Genomic DNA, 16747 nt, shown 5'->3' with positions numbered 1-16747 from the left:
ACATAGGAGTAAAGCAAACCACTTAAATTTCACATTTTCTATTATATAGAGTGAGTCAGAAACATTTTCTTACTGAATACTATAATTTAGATATTGGTAGTATTGCCAATTGTTATGATGGCTAAAATTTATGAAACAGTTTCTGTAAGTTAAACATTTAGGTCCATTGCACTATTTAGTCATGACAAACATCATATCTGTTATTTTAAACCAGATTTTTTGTATATAAATTCTAAACAATATAATATATATATTAATATCCAAACAAATCAATATTCCAAAATTCACTTGGTTCTATAGCTGTATATGTTGTTAATTTTTTTTCATTTTATTGGATGAATTTGTGTTTATAGAGTTGATAAAGGGTGTAAATTTCTATTCCCTTAGCAAAGTTAATGTGAGCTATTTCTAAAATACTTGAAGAAGAATTATATCCTTTCTTTAGCATAACTGATCTTTTTTTTCCTGAGGATTTAATCATTATGTAAGACCTCTTTCCACATCTGATGATTATAGAATATTTATTAGACTATTAATTTCAAAGTGTGACCTGACTGGGTAATTTCATGAAAAGTCCAATTCCTGTCTTCAGAACATGAAGCTTCCTTGTTGGTTACCCTTCATTTCTACAAGGCTTCCCTTTCCACACAGTGACCTTGAATGAGAATCCTCCTTTCTTCATTATTGCCCCAAGATGCATATTTTCTCTCACTCTCAAGTTTTGTTATTAAATATTGAGAAAAAATATCATGAGGACTATAAGTATTTGTCTCCTGTGAATACTAAAGCAACATACTTCAGCATGGATGCTATACTATTACTGAAAATGTTACATCGGAGCTGGGGCCTTGGTAGCCCTAATAATCCAGGCTAAGCCACCCATCCTCAGTAGACCAATCAAACAAGCAATATTGAAAAATCAGAAAAGGGATATTTATGCAATGTGACCACATGGGGAAGAGGAAAATAACACATCCAGGAATCCCTTAAATCCACCTCTAAGTCCTGACAAGAGGTTTAGGTTTAAACAGAGAGTGAAAGGTATGAATATGTAAGCCATCTGGTAAGGATTTCTATTCATCAACATTGTCCACCTTCTGGTATCTCCTGCAAAGTGGTTTGAGAAGCTGTCAGAATAGTGTAAAATTGCTTTCCAAGAGACTACTTCCTAATCTGCTTCCTAATCTGCCACCAAAGGTTCTTTCTCATTTATAGCCTTTTCCTTCTCCTACTGTACCAATCCTGGGGAAATTCCAGGCTCTTTTGGATGTATTGCATTATAGTCTGATAGCCAAAGCAAGATATAGTCTGATAGCCAAAGCAAAATATTCTTTAGAATATTTTCATTCTGCCAGAATTGTTTCAGTATGGCTATGAAATTTTGTTCTATATTCCTGGAGAAATGTATATATCCTAGGATTGACAGGAACACCCTCACTCAAAAGAATAATGAACCCAGTCACAGCAGAACAAACTTATGGTCTCAGTTATCAGAGTTAGATGTAGGAGAAACAGTTGAGTTAGAAACCAGCCTAGTCAGTTTTACTTGTCAAAATACCCTGGGGTAATGAGATTAGCACAGCAAGCATGACATGGTACATTCATCAAATATAGAATGGTTTCATAAACTCATTAATAATAATTGTAGAGCATTATGAGAGAGAAACAAGGGTTCCTTGGAGTAGTAGCTAATTGGAAGACTGGAAAGAAAATATGTTAAGTTTAGTCTGATGCATCTTATAGCATCATAAAATAAGGTAACCCAAAGGACAAAGGGCTAAGAGAAAGGATTCTTATTGGTCAAGTCTGACTTGAGAAGAAAAAATAATGAAAGATAAAAATCAAAACCAAACATCTCTAGGGCCATACATACATAAATAGATGATGAATAATTGCAGGAACAATGAGGAAGATATAATTTTCTCAAGCACAATTTCAAATTATTTCACTGTTAAGGAACTTGACTATAATGCCTGACATCTTACAAATGTGCTGTATGACATGTTTTTCTTTCAAAGAAAGACATACATGGATGAGGAAATCTGCAAGAATTTCTCTTAGGCCTTTTGTAGTAGTGATTACCTTTCATCCCAGTTCTTGTGAGGCACAGATAGTCAGATTTCTGTGGGCTCAAGGCCAGCCTGATCTACATAGCAAATTCCAGCTCAGCCAGTGCTACACAGTGAGAATTTATCTGGAATTCTGTATCTGAGACTATATATATTCATACAATAGTAACAACTACTTTAAAAACCATGAGGTACCACAATTCAATCACATAAAAGCTATAAATCCATTTGGGTAAAGTCAAGGATGAGGGTCATACAGTGAGAAATACTGAACAAACTGTGTTGTCATCCTTCCCAAGAGATAAGTTTTTTCAATTGTTTTTACCCACTTACGCAGTTTCAGCAATTTAGAATGTGTATAATAATACTAATGCAATAAGAATTCCTATAGAATTCTAGGTAGTCAAGAAAATGCAATTAGAGCCAAATAGTAAAGGTGATCATGTGATGCAGAACTAATAAGAGTCCGTGAAGCCAGACTGTGCACCTGGCAGTAATTACATCATTAACACCTGAAGAGATGAAAGTTGATTAATGAGATACAGATGCAAATTCTGAAGCTTCCAAATTCAAATATATTTAACAATATGAATATGTGATATACAAGAGTGATCTAGGATGCATCACCTAAGATGAATTATGAGTGAAGAAAAGAAGAAAGATATTACTAAGAGTTGCTATGAAAAACTACATGATAGGAAAATGCTCAAGAATTCAAATGTGAGCAGCATTAATGTTTAATCTATTTGAATACTGCTAAACTAAAAAGCTTTCTAACTACAAAAATGGGAATGCATCTTACTCTACAATGCTAATTATAATAACTGTATATGTATTGATAAGTTCATCTCAATCCTGTCCTATAAGCCAAGCAAAAGGTAGAATACGAAATCAGTTCATAGTCATAGAATGTTCAGCGGGTGATTTGAGTTCTCAGAAGACACTGCATCACATGTAGTAGTTTTTGTTATTATTATTATTATTACTATTAGTATAGTATTATTACATTTCGGTTTAGGAAATTGTAAACTGACATTCTTTATTTTAAAGTACTCAGCAGTGCCTACATCTTAATTTCAGCCAAGTCTTCCCACTTCTGCAGGATCTTAAGATGACAGGAACTGGCCCACTTTTCAACCAGGAGCACTACTTTGAAATTAGGATGCTTATCTGCATCTTTCTACATCCTCACATCAGCATCATTATGCAGATGAGCTTTCAGAATGCTAACTAGGATATTTTGCTCTGGGAGCACCTGTACTACAATTTTAGCCTATGGATCAGTCACTTGAAGGACCTATACATCAGTAAACCAAGAGAACCAGATATAAAATTACTGGCAACTTGAAAAAAAAAATCCAGAAAGCACTTTGAAACTATTTCTTTAAGGATATTTTTACTCACTGAAGACAGGGTATTTTGCATCATACTTAAGAGCAAATAAAAGTGAAAGTAGTGGCATTGAAAACTTCATGTCATTCCCCTCCTGCTGACTGAATGGTCCACACCAATTACAGGGTCAGAGAAAGTCCTTCACCCTGAGGTTCCAGATTTCCTACAGGCAATAAAATGCCTGACATACAGTAGTGATGGATTCTTGAGGCTCCTGCAGAAGCCAAGTCCTTGTAATGCTCCTACATTTTCTCCTTTCTAACACATTAGCTCTGTGTTTGTGTCAATTTCACAGTTTAGTGAAGTTATTTATAAAAACCCTTAAATAATTAATAGAAAACTAAAATCATACAATAAATTCCCTTGAATGACCACTTTACTGACATCATGGGAGACCGTGTCTATTATTAAGAATCTCTTGTTTCTCTGATGTCATTAGAGAAAAAGAATGTGCTATTATTTTTTTTTCTTTTTTTTTCTTGAGAACAATTTTATTAGATGTTGGAAAAAAACACACAAGATACAAATGAGCTCAAATGAGTAATGTTTAGCGCAAGGATAGAGAAGAAAGGGAAAGTTCCATTTTTTTTTTTTTTTTTTTTTTTTTTTTTTTGAGTAATTCAGAAAGGCAGGCAGACTAAGCTTACACGGTGGGAGTGCCGGGAAGGAAAAGTAGAGTGTCTCATTAGAGGGACAGTTGTTCTTCATATCTTTTGAATATGGTTTAAGGTGAGCCTGTCTGAATGTGCTATTATTTTGAATAAATGTCACTTTAGAGAAAATAAAAATAACTGTTTTATCAGTAAAAGTAATTACTTCATCATTTTCATTGGCCATAGGATATTTCATGCACCTTTGCCTACAGCAATAATATTTATCAGGGATTTTTTAAAAACTGAATTAAAACACATCAGCTCAAACTATTTCTACAGAAAGAGGTAAATGAATCCCCACCCCCCCACACATAATAATAAAATACCACAATTAGCCAAGTGAATTTTGTTTTAAAATATAAGTAATAATTTCTAAATGAATTTTGATTTTTCAAGACAGAAACTAATGCCTCTCAAGCAAGTAGGGTAGAAGAAAAATATTCTGCAGCTACAACCACATAATTTATGTATTTTACTTAACACCTAGCAAAATTGTAATGTGCTCAGAACATAGTCAGCACTATTACTGAAGACAAGAGAATCAAGGAATATATAACAGCAAAATCTAGTTGAACTTGAATTCCAGTGTCTAAACTTGTCCTTATTTAAAAAATTGTCTATATCACCACACGTACACACACAAGCACTCATATACACATGTACTTAAAGGGAACACAAATTTATAAAATTTGAGCGACTTTATATTTAAGGCTTCTCTTCTAAGAGATTTAGGAAAGCCTTATTTTAAATACTCCATTTCTTTCCAACAAAGGAGAAAAGATTTGCATCTGAATATTGGAAGTTAACATTTCAAGTAAAGCATAGAATACAGTTTGTCTAATGTGTAGCAGCAGGGAAGGTTATCCATCTGCAAACTAAACTGCAAAGCAAAGGTCCTAACCCACCAATCATATATTAACATTAACTCACACTTCTCAATCCTATGCCAGCTAATAAAACAATGTGGATCTACCTGGTAGTATATGCACAGTAAAATGCCACATTCCTCTGGCCAGTAATTAAAATTTACTGCCTACACATAAAAACTGGACACTAGAAAATAAAGTTGCCGAATAGAAAGCAATAGAAAACCCCACTTATTACTTGCAGTGAAAGGTATTTTAAATGTTTACAAAAGTAGCAGAGCCCTTGGATACAGATCACCCAAACTGGTAAGAGACTAGGCTTGAGGAAGTCTCCCTAACCTAAGGAGACATTCGCATAAAAGTTCTCCAAAACCTCTTTGGTTTAATTTCTCCTTAGGGCCACTTACTTTTATACATTAAAGTTAATTCGCTGATCCTTTTTCTTTTTAATGAAGCAAATCTGGAGTTTATTAAGAAAAGGCTTTAACATAGATTTTAGCATAGGCACTGAAACAGGCCTGGCATTTAGGAATAGGGCAACACACATCTGATTAGTCGTTGTATGGCTTGTCACTCAAACATAGGCAATCTTGACTTCAGACTTCAGGTTTCCACTGTGCTACAACATTAGCAATTAGGTTCATGATTTCCCTTGAGCTGGAGGAAAGTTTAAACTGATTTCTGCCTGACCCTAGAGTTCCCATAATGTTTGTGATTATAGATTCATCCTATGAGGTGTGACATGTCTCTCTCCAGTTTCATGTGGCATTATGTCTTTTTTGAGAACCTAGAATCTAACCCCTTGATAGATAATCATTGAAAATGATCAGGATCCAGAAGCCCTAGCATCTCTGGGAAGGTGGAAGCTCCACTACCATGAATATCAATGTGAAAACGATAAAAATATATAGGACCAGTCTCACATAAATGTCATTCTGTGCTTTTTCAGTAGATTAACTTAGTGCCTAAGACTTTCCAAGAGTGTCAATGCTGATTTCCCACCAGTTCTTCTTAGTTCTTAAGACTGCAGAAGTCTCTATGCCCTCTGGCCTTTGATTTCAATAGTTTTCTTCTCTTAATGCAAGAAACTTGAATAAATAGGCATACTGCCTGATTTTATATGCCAACATGACACAAGATAGAGTCATGAGAGAGGAAAGAGCCTCAGTTGAAGAAATGCCAAGATAGAAGGCATTTTCTCAATTAGTGATCAATGAGGAAGAGCCCAGCCCATGATGGGTGGTGAGATCCCTGAGCTAGTGGTCCGGGTTAAAAAAAATAATAAAAAATAAAAAAACAGGCTGAGGAAGCCATAAGAAGCAAGCCAGTATTCATGGTTTCTGCATTAGCTCCTGCCTCCAGGATCCTTCTTTGTTTGAGTTCCTGTCCTGTGATGATATATTGTTTATGATCTAATAAAGTTTACCTGGAGATCAGAATGAAAAGCTAGCCAGGGCCATAGAAGCTGGACAGTGGTGAGACACACTTTAATCCTAGAACTTTAAAGACAGATGCAGATGGATCCCTTTGAGTCCAAGACCCCCCTGGAGTACACCAGAGTGAATCAGTCTAAAAGAATAACAGAACTCATGTCTTTAATCCCAGAACTAGAGAGGTCTCATGTGAGGTTCAATCTCCAGTCACAGGGAAGACTCCACTTCAGCCTTGGTAGAGGTAAGAGCTACTGGCTGCTTTGCTTTCTTGATCTTCAGCTTGAACCCCAATATCTTTCTCTGGGTATTTATTGTTTGTGCTACACTGTCCTGACTTCCTTGAATAATGAACAGTGATAATATGAAAGTGTAAGCCAAATAAACCCTTAACTCACCCAACTTGCTTTTTGGTCATGATGTTTTGTCACAGAAACAGTAAACCTAACTAAGACAGTAATACTTAACTGTTTAATTCCACCAGGTACAATTGGTCTCCAGCACATGAAAGATCAACATTTGGACTGTAGAAGGGCAAACATTGATTGTGAAAGCTTTTCTTAATCACAAATCAGAAAGGTTTGATAAGGATGTCAAAAGACAAGGAGCAATACTGGGAAAACATTAAACATAAAACACAAATTCAAGATTGCTCTTCCCTAGGAAGGGACCTGATATCTATGCACAGTTTTAATAGGATATCAATATGGAGAGTGGCAAATTACATTTTACACAGTAAGTGAAGGAAGAAATCAAGGAAACAAAACATATAAGGTCTCTTTCTCCTCTCCAAATAATTCACATGGATAATACTTTTCTATGCTTCTCTTATTCTTCCTTTTGCCTCTCTATGTTGAAAATTCCCTACTAGTCCCCCTACAAATAAATTTAAGTCAAAGTAGTAATCAAGCTAGTCACAAGGTTGAAATACAGATTATTGTAGATATAACATATGGAAACATTTCTAATACTTTTTACATAAAAATCTTTTACATTTTTGTATGTATAACAATAGGAAGATTATTTGAAAGTCATCATATCATTCACAGGTGACTATGAAGGGATCTTTATATTATAAATATAAAGGGACATCCAAAGAAAGAATCAGAGACTAACACACACCTCACAGAAATTAAAGGAAATTAAATTTCTTTTTGAGAACAGAATTGGCTAACCTATGCTTGAAAACAAAAAGATTTTTATTTCATTGCTGGTGGTTAATGCAGAAACTTAAAACTTACAACTAGTCAAAATTACAGAGAATAGGCATATAAAAAATCTCTAAATGGGACTTCAATACCATAGCATCTCCACACAAGTCTCAGAAAGCCTCTTGAAATACACATTAGACATTTGAATCACAACTGTTTTAACTTGGTAAATGAACCTTTGTCATGGTCCTGTCCCATTCACTAAATAGAAGTGAGGTTTCTATTGAACATTTTATTACCATGGTTTCATTGCATGTTAACTTAAAACACATTTCAATGCTGCGGCTGCATGGATATACATACAACAATTAAAATAAGATTATTGTTTAAATTATAAAGACTATTGATCTTAAGACACTATGCAATATAAAACATAAATGTCCTAAGTCAGATTTTAAAATATGTAGAGCTTGAATAAAAACATTAAAACTAAGGCAAAATAAAAACCACACTAACTTGTACTAAGACAAAAGAATATAACCATCCTAAACAAAGAATAAAAGAAAGTGTTTCATCATTCTGTGTAATTAAGGCAATATTTGCTTTGTAAACCACAGTGCATAAACAGAAAAACAAGGCAAAGATGTCAATAGTTCAGTTAGGAAAGATGAAAAATTCTAAGTTACTAAATCAGCAGAAAGTAACTGTGTTCCAGATGTTTATAAAGCATACATTAAAATTAAAACTGTAACCAAGTAGTATATGTAATTTCATAAAGAAGGAATGTGATGTTTTCTTTCAACGAGATATTCAGATGTTCATTCCTATAGTGGTGACTGACTACAAGGCAATGCCCTGAAGATCCGTCCAAGGCTTCTTGCAATTGCTTAAGGTTCAATATATAAACAAGCTTCAAAGTTGAAAAAAAAAAAAGCTAGCAATAAAATTCATGAATTATAACAAATGTCAATATTTCTAATATGTTAAGAATTAGGTTTATCGAGAAAGTGTCTTTGTGGTATGATTGAGCATCTTTTGGGTATTTAGCCAAGAGTGGTATAGTTGAATCTTATGGTAGATTAATTCCCAATTTTTAAAGAAACTGTAACACTGACTTCCAAAGTAGCTGTACAAGTTTACACTACCACCAGCAATCAAGAAGTATTCTACTTGCTCCACATCCTCTCCAGGGTGAGCCTGTCACTTGTATTTTTATCTTAGCTGTTCTGACAACTGTAAGACAGAATCTCAGAGTCATTTTGACTTGCATTTCCCTGATCCTTAAGGGTGTTGAATATCTCCTTAAGTATTTTTGGTTATTTCAGATTCTTCTGCTGAGAATTCTTTATTTGTATCTGTATCTCATCTTTTAATTGTATTATTTGGCTCCTTGATATCTACATGCTTTTTTTGTTTTTGTTTATTTTTATTTAATTTTCTTATTTTACACATCGATCCCAGTTCCCTCTTCCTCCCTCCCTCCTTCCCTCCCTGCCTCTCTCTTACCCTCCTATGACCCCTGATCAACCTCACCTCCCATCCCCCCTACTCTGCATGTAGGGTGATGCCTTCCAGGAGGGGTCAACTAAATCTGTCAAGTCATTTGAAGTAGGGACTAGGCCCTCCCTCCTGCCTCTAGGTTAAGGGAGTAACCCTCCATGGGGAATGTGCTCTCAAAGTCCTTTTGTGCATCAGGGATACATCCTGGTTCCACTGTCAGAGGTCCCTTAGACTGCCCAGGCCTTCTAGCTGAGACCCATGTTCAGGGTGTCTGAGTCAGTCCAATGCTGGATTCCCAGCTATCAATCTGAGGGCCTAGTAGCTCCTCCTTGTTCAGGTCAGCTGTCTCTGTGTGTTTCTGTAGTCTGGTCTTGTCCTCCCTCTCTGCATTTGGATTTGAGTTCAGCTCAGTGTTTCGCTGTGGGAGTTTGCTTTTGTTTTGATCAGCTACAAGATGAGAGCTCCATGATGGTGGATAAGTTAGTCATCAATCTCATTATCAGGGAGGGGCATTTATGGAAGCCTTTCCACTGTTGCTCAAATTGTTAGTTGGGGGTCAGTCTTGTAGGGCTCTGGACATTTCTCTAGAGTCAGTTTTCTCTTCAAACTTACAATAGCTCCCTTTTTTATGGTCTCTTTCTCTCTCTCTCTCTCTCTCTCTCTCTCTCTCTCTCTCTCTCTCTCTCTCTCTTGTCTATTCCTCCCCTGACTCAATCTTCCTAGTCCCATGTGCTTTCCTCTCCTCCCCTTCTCTTTCTCCTAGTTCCCTCTCTCACTGCCCCCCCCCCCACTCCCCATATGCTCAGGAGATCTTGTTCCTTTCCCCTTCTGTGAGGGATCTTATATGAATCTCTTAGAATCCTCCTTGTATCCTAGTTCCTCTGGTGGTGTGAATTATAGGCTGGTGATCCTTTGCAATATGTCTAAAATCCACCTATGAGCAAGTACATACCATGTTCCTCTTTTTGTGACTGGGTTACCTCATTCACGATGGTTTCTTCAAGTTCCATACACTTGCCTGCGGATTTTAAGATTCCATTGTTTTGTTTTGTTTTGTTTTGTTTTGCGCAGAGTACTGTTCCACTTTGTAAATGTGCCACATCTTCTTTATCCATTCTTGAGTTGAGGGGCATCTAGGTTGCTTCCAGGTTCTTGCTATTACAAATAATGCTGCTACACACACAGTTGAACACATGTCTTTGTTGAATGGATGTGGATCATTTGGGTATATGCCTAAGAGGGGTATTGCCAGGTCCTGTGGTAGACTGATTCACATTTTCCTGAGGAAGTGCCATACTGATCTTTAAAATAGCTGTACAAGTTTGCACTCCCACCAGAAGTGGAGGAGTGCTCCCCTTTATCCATATCCTCTCCAGCATAAGTTGTCATTGGTAGTTAACTTCCTTGGGTTGGAGTTTTCCTTCCAGAACTTTATGTGGGGCTGGATTTGTAGATACTTATTGGGAAAATCTGGCTTTGTCATTAAATATCTTGTTTTCTAGATCTATAGTGACTAAGAGTTTTGCTGGATATAGTAGCCTGGGCTGGCATCTGTGGATTCTTAGTACTTGTAGATCATCTATACAGGACCTTCTGACTTTGAGAGTTTCCATGGAGAAGTCCAGTGTAATCTATATGTTACCTGTCCTTTTTCCTTCGCTGTTCTTAATATTTTTTCTTTATTCTGTATGTTAGGTTGATTATTATGTGTCAAGGGGTCTTTTTTCTTTGGTCCAGTCTATTTGGTGTTCAGTATGCTTCTTATACTTTCATGGGTGTGTTCTTTTTCAGATTGGGAAAGTTTTCTTCAATGATTTTGTTGAATATGTTTTCTGCACTTTTGAACTGGGCTTCTTCACCTTCTTCTATGCCTATTATTCTTAGATTTGGCCTTTTCATAATGTCCTATATTTCCTGGATGTTTTGTGTTAAAGGTTTGTTGGATTTAAGATTTTCGTTGGTTGATGAATCTATTTCCTCTAGTTTATCTTCAGTGCCTGAGAGACTCTCTTCCATCTCTTGTATTCTGTTAGTTATGCTTGCAGCTGTAGTTCCCGATCATTTGCCCAGTTTTTCTATTTCCAGCATTCCCTCAGTTTGTGTTTTCTTTATTGTCGCTATTTCAGTTTTCAAGTCTTGTATTGTTTGAGTTGTTTCCTTCAACTGTTTGTTTTTTCCTTGGCTTTCTGTACTTTCTTTAAGAGATTTGTTCATGTCCTGCATTTTTTGCATGGTCTTTTCCTCTATTTCTTCCAATTTCTTGTTTGATTTTTCTTCCATTTCTTTAATGGATTTTCTGACATCATCTTTGAAGGCCTCTATCAATTTTGTGAAGATATTTTTAAGGCATTTTCTTCGGCTTCATCTGCTTTGGGGTATTCATGTCTAGTTGGTGTAGAATCCTTATCCACACAGGACCACCCTGAGTCTCTGCCTGCCTGATCTCTCACTACCATCATCAGACATCTGCCAGAGGGAACTTCCTAGATCTGCTCTCAGTACACTATGCCCACCTATCCACACGGGACTACCCTGAGTCCCTGCCTGCCTGGTCTTTGATATGATCGCTAGGCCTCTGCTGGAGGATCACCCTGAATCCCCATTGTCTAGCCCCTGCCTGAAGAGAACCTCCTAGAGAGCTTGGGCCACCCAGCTACAGACATTGAACTTCTGACCCACCTATGCCAACCGGAGGAGTACCATAGAGAGAGAAAGACCCCACCTACACCCACTGGAAGAATCGAAGGAAAGACAGAAATACAGGAAAACACCTAACAATAGAAAGACAAGCACCAGACCACCAGAATCTAGGGACTCTACACCAATTAGACATGAACACCCCAAAGCAGATGAAGCAGAAGAGAATGCCTTAAAAAAAATCTTCATAAAATTGATAGAAAAGCTGGCTAGCAATTAGCCAAGCTAAGGCCAGGCATTCATAAGTAATAATAAAACTGTGTGTGATTTATTTGGGTGCTTGTTGACAGCCCCCCCAAAACAGCCAAAGAGCAAAAACATTAAAACAACACCTCGATATCTCTCAACTAAGGAATGGATAAAGAAAATGTGGTACATTTGCACAATGGAGTATTACTCAGTTGCTAAAATAATAACACCAGGAAATTGGAAAACAAATGGATGGAACTAGAAAAACAAAAGTCTTAGTGAGATAACCCAGACCAAGAAAGACAAATACGGTATGTACTCACTCATAAGTGGATATTAACTATAAAGCATAACTATGATACAATTCTTATACCCAGAGAGACTATGTGACAAGTAGGGTTCATGGGGGGGGGGCGATTCTAGGATCTCCCTGGCAAAAGTGAAATAAAAGAGACTAGGGGCAAGAGGGAATGGGAACATGAGTGACCAAGTTGCAGGGGCAGGCGTGAGTACTGAAAGAGACAATTGGAAATGAATGCATGTCTGGGTCAGATAAAAACATGTTGCTTGAGAATCTTCTAGAGGATCACCCCAGCTAAGAAATAATTGTGGGTGCAAGAGGGATCAAGGATACCACAAGAAAACTCACAGAATCAACTAGCCTGGGAACATAGGGGCTCACAGAAAATTAACCAACAACCAGAAAGATTGCGTGGGACTGACCTAGGCTCTCTGCATATATGTCAGTTGTGTAGCATGGTCCTTCTGTGGGGCTCCTAACGGCGGGGACAGGGGCTGTCTCTGACTCTTTTACTGGCTTTTGGGATCAGCAAGGTGGTTGCCTTGCTGAGCCTTAATACATGGGGAGATTAGTCTTACTGCAACTCGTTATGCCATGTTTTGTTGTTATTCATGGGAGACCTGCCCTTTCCTAAACAGAAACTAGAAAGAGTGGGTTCGTAGGTGGGAACAGGGGATGATCAGTGGAGGAACTGGGGGTTCGGGGTAGAGGCTGTGGATGGGATATAAAATAAAGAAATAAATAATTTTATTTAAAAAAAGGATTAAGTTTGTCTTTTAAGTTGATTGCAACTATTTTGGCTATTTAGCTACTAATTCATTAGGCTGGTAATATTGAAAATATGACACCTTCTGACTGATTTACTATAATATTGTGAACAATAATTTTATGTATTATTATCTGCAACTGTCTTCCATCCATTTATGTGAAAATATGGCACTGTGGAATACATGGTACAAATTTGTAACAACTTAACTGCTTTGAGGTAGATAAAACTGAAGTTTATTTTATAATGATGTTGTGGTTCTTTTGTGGTACTTTTTATTGACACAGGAAAAATTCTAAATCAACATTTCAAAAGTAGATGTCCAAATATGGGTGGTGGTGGCACATACCCCAGCACACAGGAGGCAGAGGCAGGTGGATCTCCATGAGTTTGAGGCCGGCCTGAGCCTACAGAGTGAGTTCCAGAATAGACAGGGCTACAGAGAGAAAGACTGTCTCAAAAAGCCAAAACAAAAAAAAAAAAGTTAGAAATTCAGAATGGACTTAAGATATGCCTGTATTTCTCTTAAATCTTGCTGAAAAGAGAGAGGTGAAAGAATGTCACAAGAATGATTGGATACAGCCCTGGGTGCCTACAGGAGCTGACAATGTGGAAATGCCCTCAAGTACAGAAGTCAGACTATTTGCCTGTGGTCAAATAGATATACAGAGTGGATACAACACTCTACACAGACTCTGAGCTCATGCCTGATGGCTTCTGTTCCTGCTGACTACAGGGATATTGATTGTAGGAGGAAAATAACTCGATTCTTCTGTGTTATGGCACTGATTTCTTTAGAATTGTGGGGAAACACCAATGAAGCAACATCTGTAAGGAAACAAGCAAACAGCATAATCTTAAACTTGATGTTATGGAACCTGAAAGATGGCTCAGCTGATAAAGCTGCTTGCTGCCAAAAATAATGCCCTCAGTTTGATGCCCCTAACCTACGTGCTAGAGGACAACTGCAAGTTGTCATATAAACTTGTGCTGCTGGTTTTTGTTTGCTTATTAATTGTATACAAACCTGGATATATCTGGGAAAAAGGGGATCTTGAGACCATGCTTTCATAAATTTGGCTTGCAGGCAAGTCTACTGGACATTTTTTTGATTAGTAATCAATGGGGGGGCAGTTAGTAAGTGATTTGGCCAGTGCTCTCCTGAACAAGTGGATCTTGCTGGTACATGAAAGCATCAAGAGCAAGTTGGTAGCTGAATTCCTCTTAGGCCTCTGCTTCACTTCCTGCTGAGTTCCTGCCCTAACTTCCCTCGGTGATGGACCATAACCCAAGGGGTGAAATCAACCTCTTTCTTCCCAAGTTGCTTTTGGTCTGGGGTATCTCACAGCAATAGAAACTCCCGAACTATGAGAGAAATTAGTAGTTCATGAGATATTTCTGTGACACACTTGACATTAGTTTAGGGAAGATTGTCAATGAATTTTGGAAGGTTGAATATAAAAAACAAACAAAAAAGCACTATTGCATAATCAGAGCTTAATGAGCTGTTGTAGAAACTAAGAAGTTAATGCAGTACAGATGATGGAGGCCTGGCTTGTAAAGTTTCAGTGGGAAATAAAGACTCTGTCAAGGCCAGTTGTGTACTATTTGTATTAAGACTGTGCAACCTGTCAGCTGTGGCTGAGTAATCAGCTAGCATTAAGAAGCCAGAAGCACTGAAGTGAAACCTTCACTTTTCTGAAACAAGTGATGCTGGTTGGCTTGTTATCTGTAATTAAGAGAGAAGTATTATTGAGAAAAAAAAATCTTTCAGGGTCAGCCTACAGAAGTCATGATCTAGACTCTAAACTCAGAACAAAGGTACCCTCATGCTGGTAGACTACCTTGGTAATTGTTTGGATAGCATCCAGGTGGTGCAGGTTTTGAAGGCATGAAGGGATCATGGAAAGAACCTGGAGTTAACATGTGACAGGGCTAGAGGCGCTGAACAGAGACCATGTGAAGGTGCCACCCCACTCGGAGTGAAGAGTCTAGTATATTGGTGATACCAGTACCATGGGATGACTGCCAAACAGGAGTGGAACCCACCTGAGCCTACAAGTCAAATAGTGTCTGTTCAGGATAGGAGAGCTGGAGACATGGAGCACTTTGGAGCCCAGAAGGGCATGGCTGACCCAGAAAAGCATCCCAGACTTCAGGCATCAAGCTACTAACATGGATAGAGCTTGGATTTGCTTCTATTGCATTGTGACTTTGCCTTGTTTCTTCTCTCTTGAAGTAAGTATGCAAGTTAGTTTTGATTTTACAGAAGCCCACCGTTGAGAGACTTTGAACTTGTTAAAGAGATGTTGAAGTTTAAAAGAAAACCTGAACTGTTAAAGCACTGAAAAGTTTAAAGACTTCCTTGATTAATGATTGATGTGGGAAAGCTCAGCTCACTAGATGCAGCACCACATCTGGGCAGATGGTCCTTGTCTGTCTAGGAAAGCAAAGTGAGCAAGCCACAGGGATCAAACGAAAAAGCAGTGATCCTCCCTAGTTTCTGCTTCAGTTCCTGCCTCCAAGTCCCTGCCTTAGTTCTCTCAATGGACTTATGACCTGGAATATGTAAACCAAATAAAATATCTCTTCCCCTAAATTGTTTTTGGTCATGGTGCTTTATTACAGCACTAGAAGCCATAATGCAGACAAATCTCCACATTCATTTTACAGCAAGTGAGCATGGATCCCCCCAACACACACATATGGGCATATACAAAATAAACATAAATTTATTTGAACTGATTTTCCTTTTCTAGAAAAGGAAAGACCTTACTCAGAATGTTTGATCATGAAATAAAGCATAATAATCTGCCTCAAGAACAGTGATGTTGTCATTATTCATTTTTCTGAGATTAAATCAGAGAGTACTGCACAGAATATGATTGTTAGATGGTTTTGCCCTACCTGCTTATTGAAGGGGAAAGAAACTGCAGTATCCAGAAAGATAAATCACATCATAAACTCCAGATCTTTGCTCAACTGGTCCAAATTCTCACTAAATCCTCCAAGTCTGGTTTTGAATATCAGCATCCAAAAATGTGTCACGTCCTCAGATAGTCACCAATCTGCTGAACCCACTGCTATTACATAGGTTGTCACTTTTCACTTGTGATAGTTTCATTTGAAAAATCAAAGTCTTTCAGTTACAAATTTATTGATCTTATTATGGTTATTCCACTGTTCCACCATTTTCTCTATCATCTGTCCCTCCCTCCCTCTCTCCATCACTCTTTCTATTCCTTCCATTCTGTCTCCCTTTGTGTTTCTCTCTCTCTCATATATCACTTTGAAATATTATTACTTATCAATTTTATAATTTTGTGAATTGATGATGCATAGGAAGACCAATAAAATGAAGTTTCCATTATTAAATGTTTCTGTTGGGGGATGCTTTCCTGTCTCTTTCTGTGGTTTGTATCTTGTCTTCAGAAGCATCTTACAGTCTCCCATGAGTGATAAATCCACAGCATCCATTCCTTCTAGAATTTCCAGTCACCAACAGAACATGTTAAGGAGATATCTCCACCACATGGTTAACCAATCAAATATGATGGATTTATTGTTCCAATGATTAAGTTTTGAACTCTGATTTGGCCTGCTGGTAGGGAACACTAACCCATTGGCCTTTAGAACTGTGTGATGTGCTTTGAAAAAGAGCTTCAAAGGCATAGAGTAGCAAAAAGAAATAGGGGTGGTCTCTAAGAGCGCTGATCTGCACAGCCATGACATG

The sequence above is a fragment of the Phodopus roborovskii genome, unplaced genomic scaffold, assembly GCF_943737965.1.
Source record: "Phodopus roborovskii unplaced genomic scaffold, PHOROB, whole genome shotgun sequence".
NCBI lineage: Eukaryota > Metazoa > Chordata > Mammalia > Rodentia > Cricetidae > Phodopus > Phodopus roborovskii.
This window is presented reverse-complemented; position numbering follows the sequence as displayed.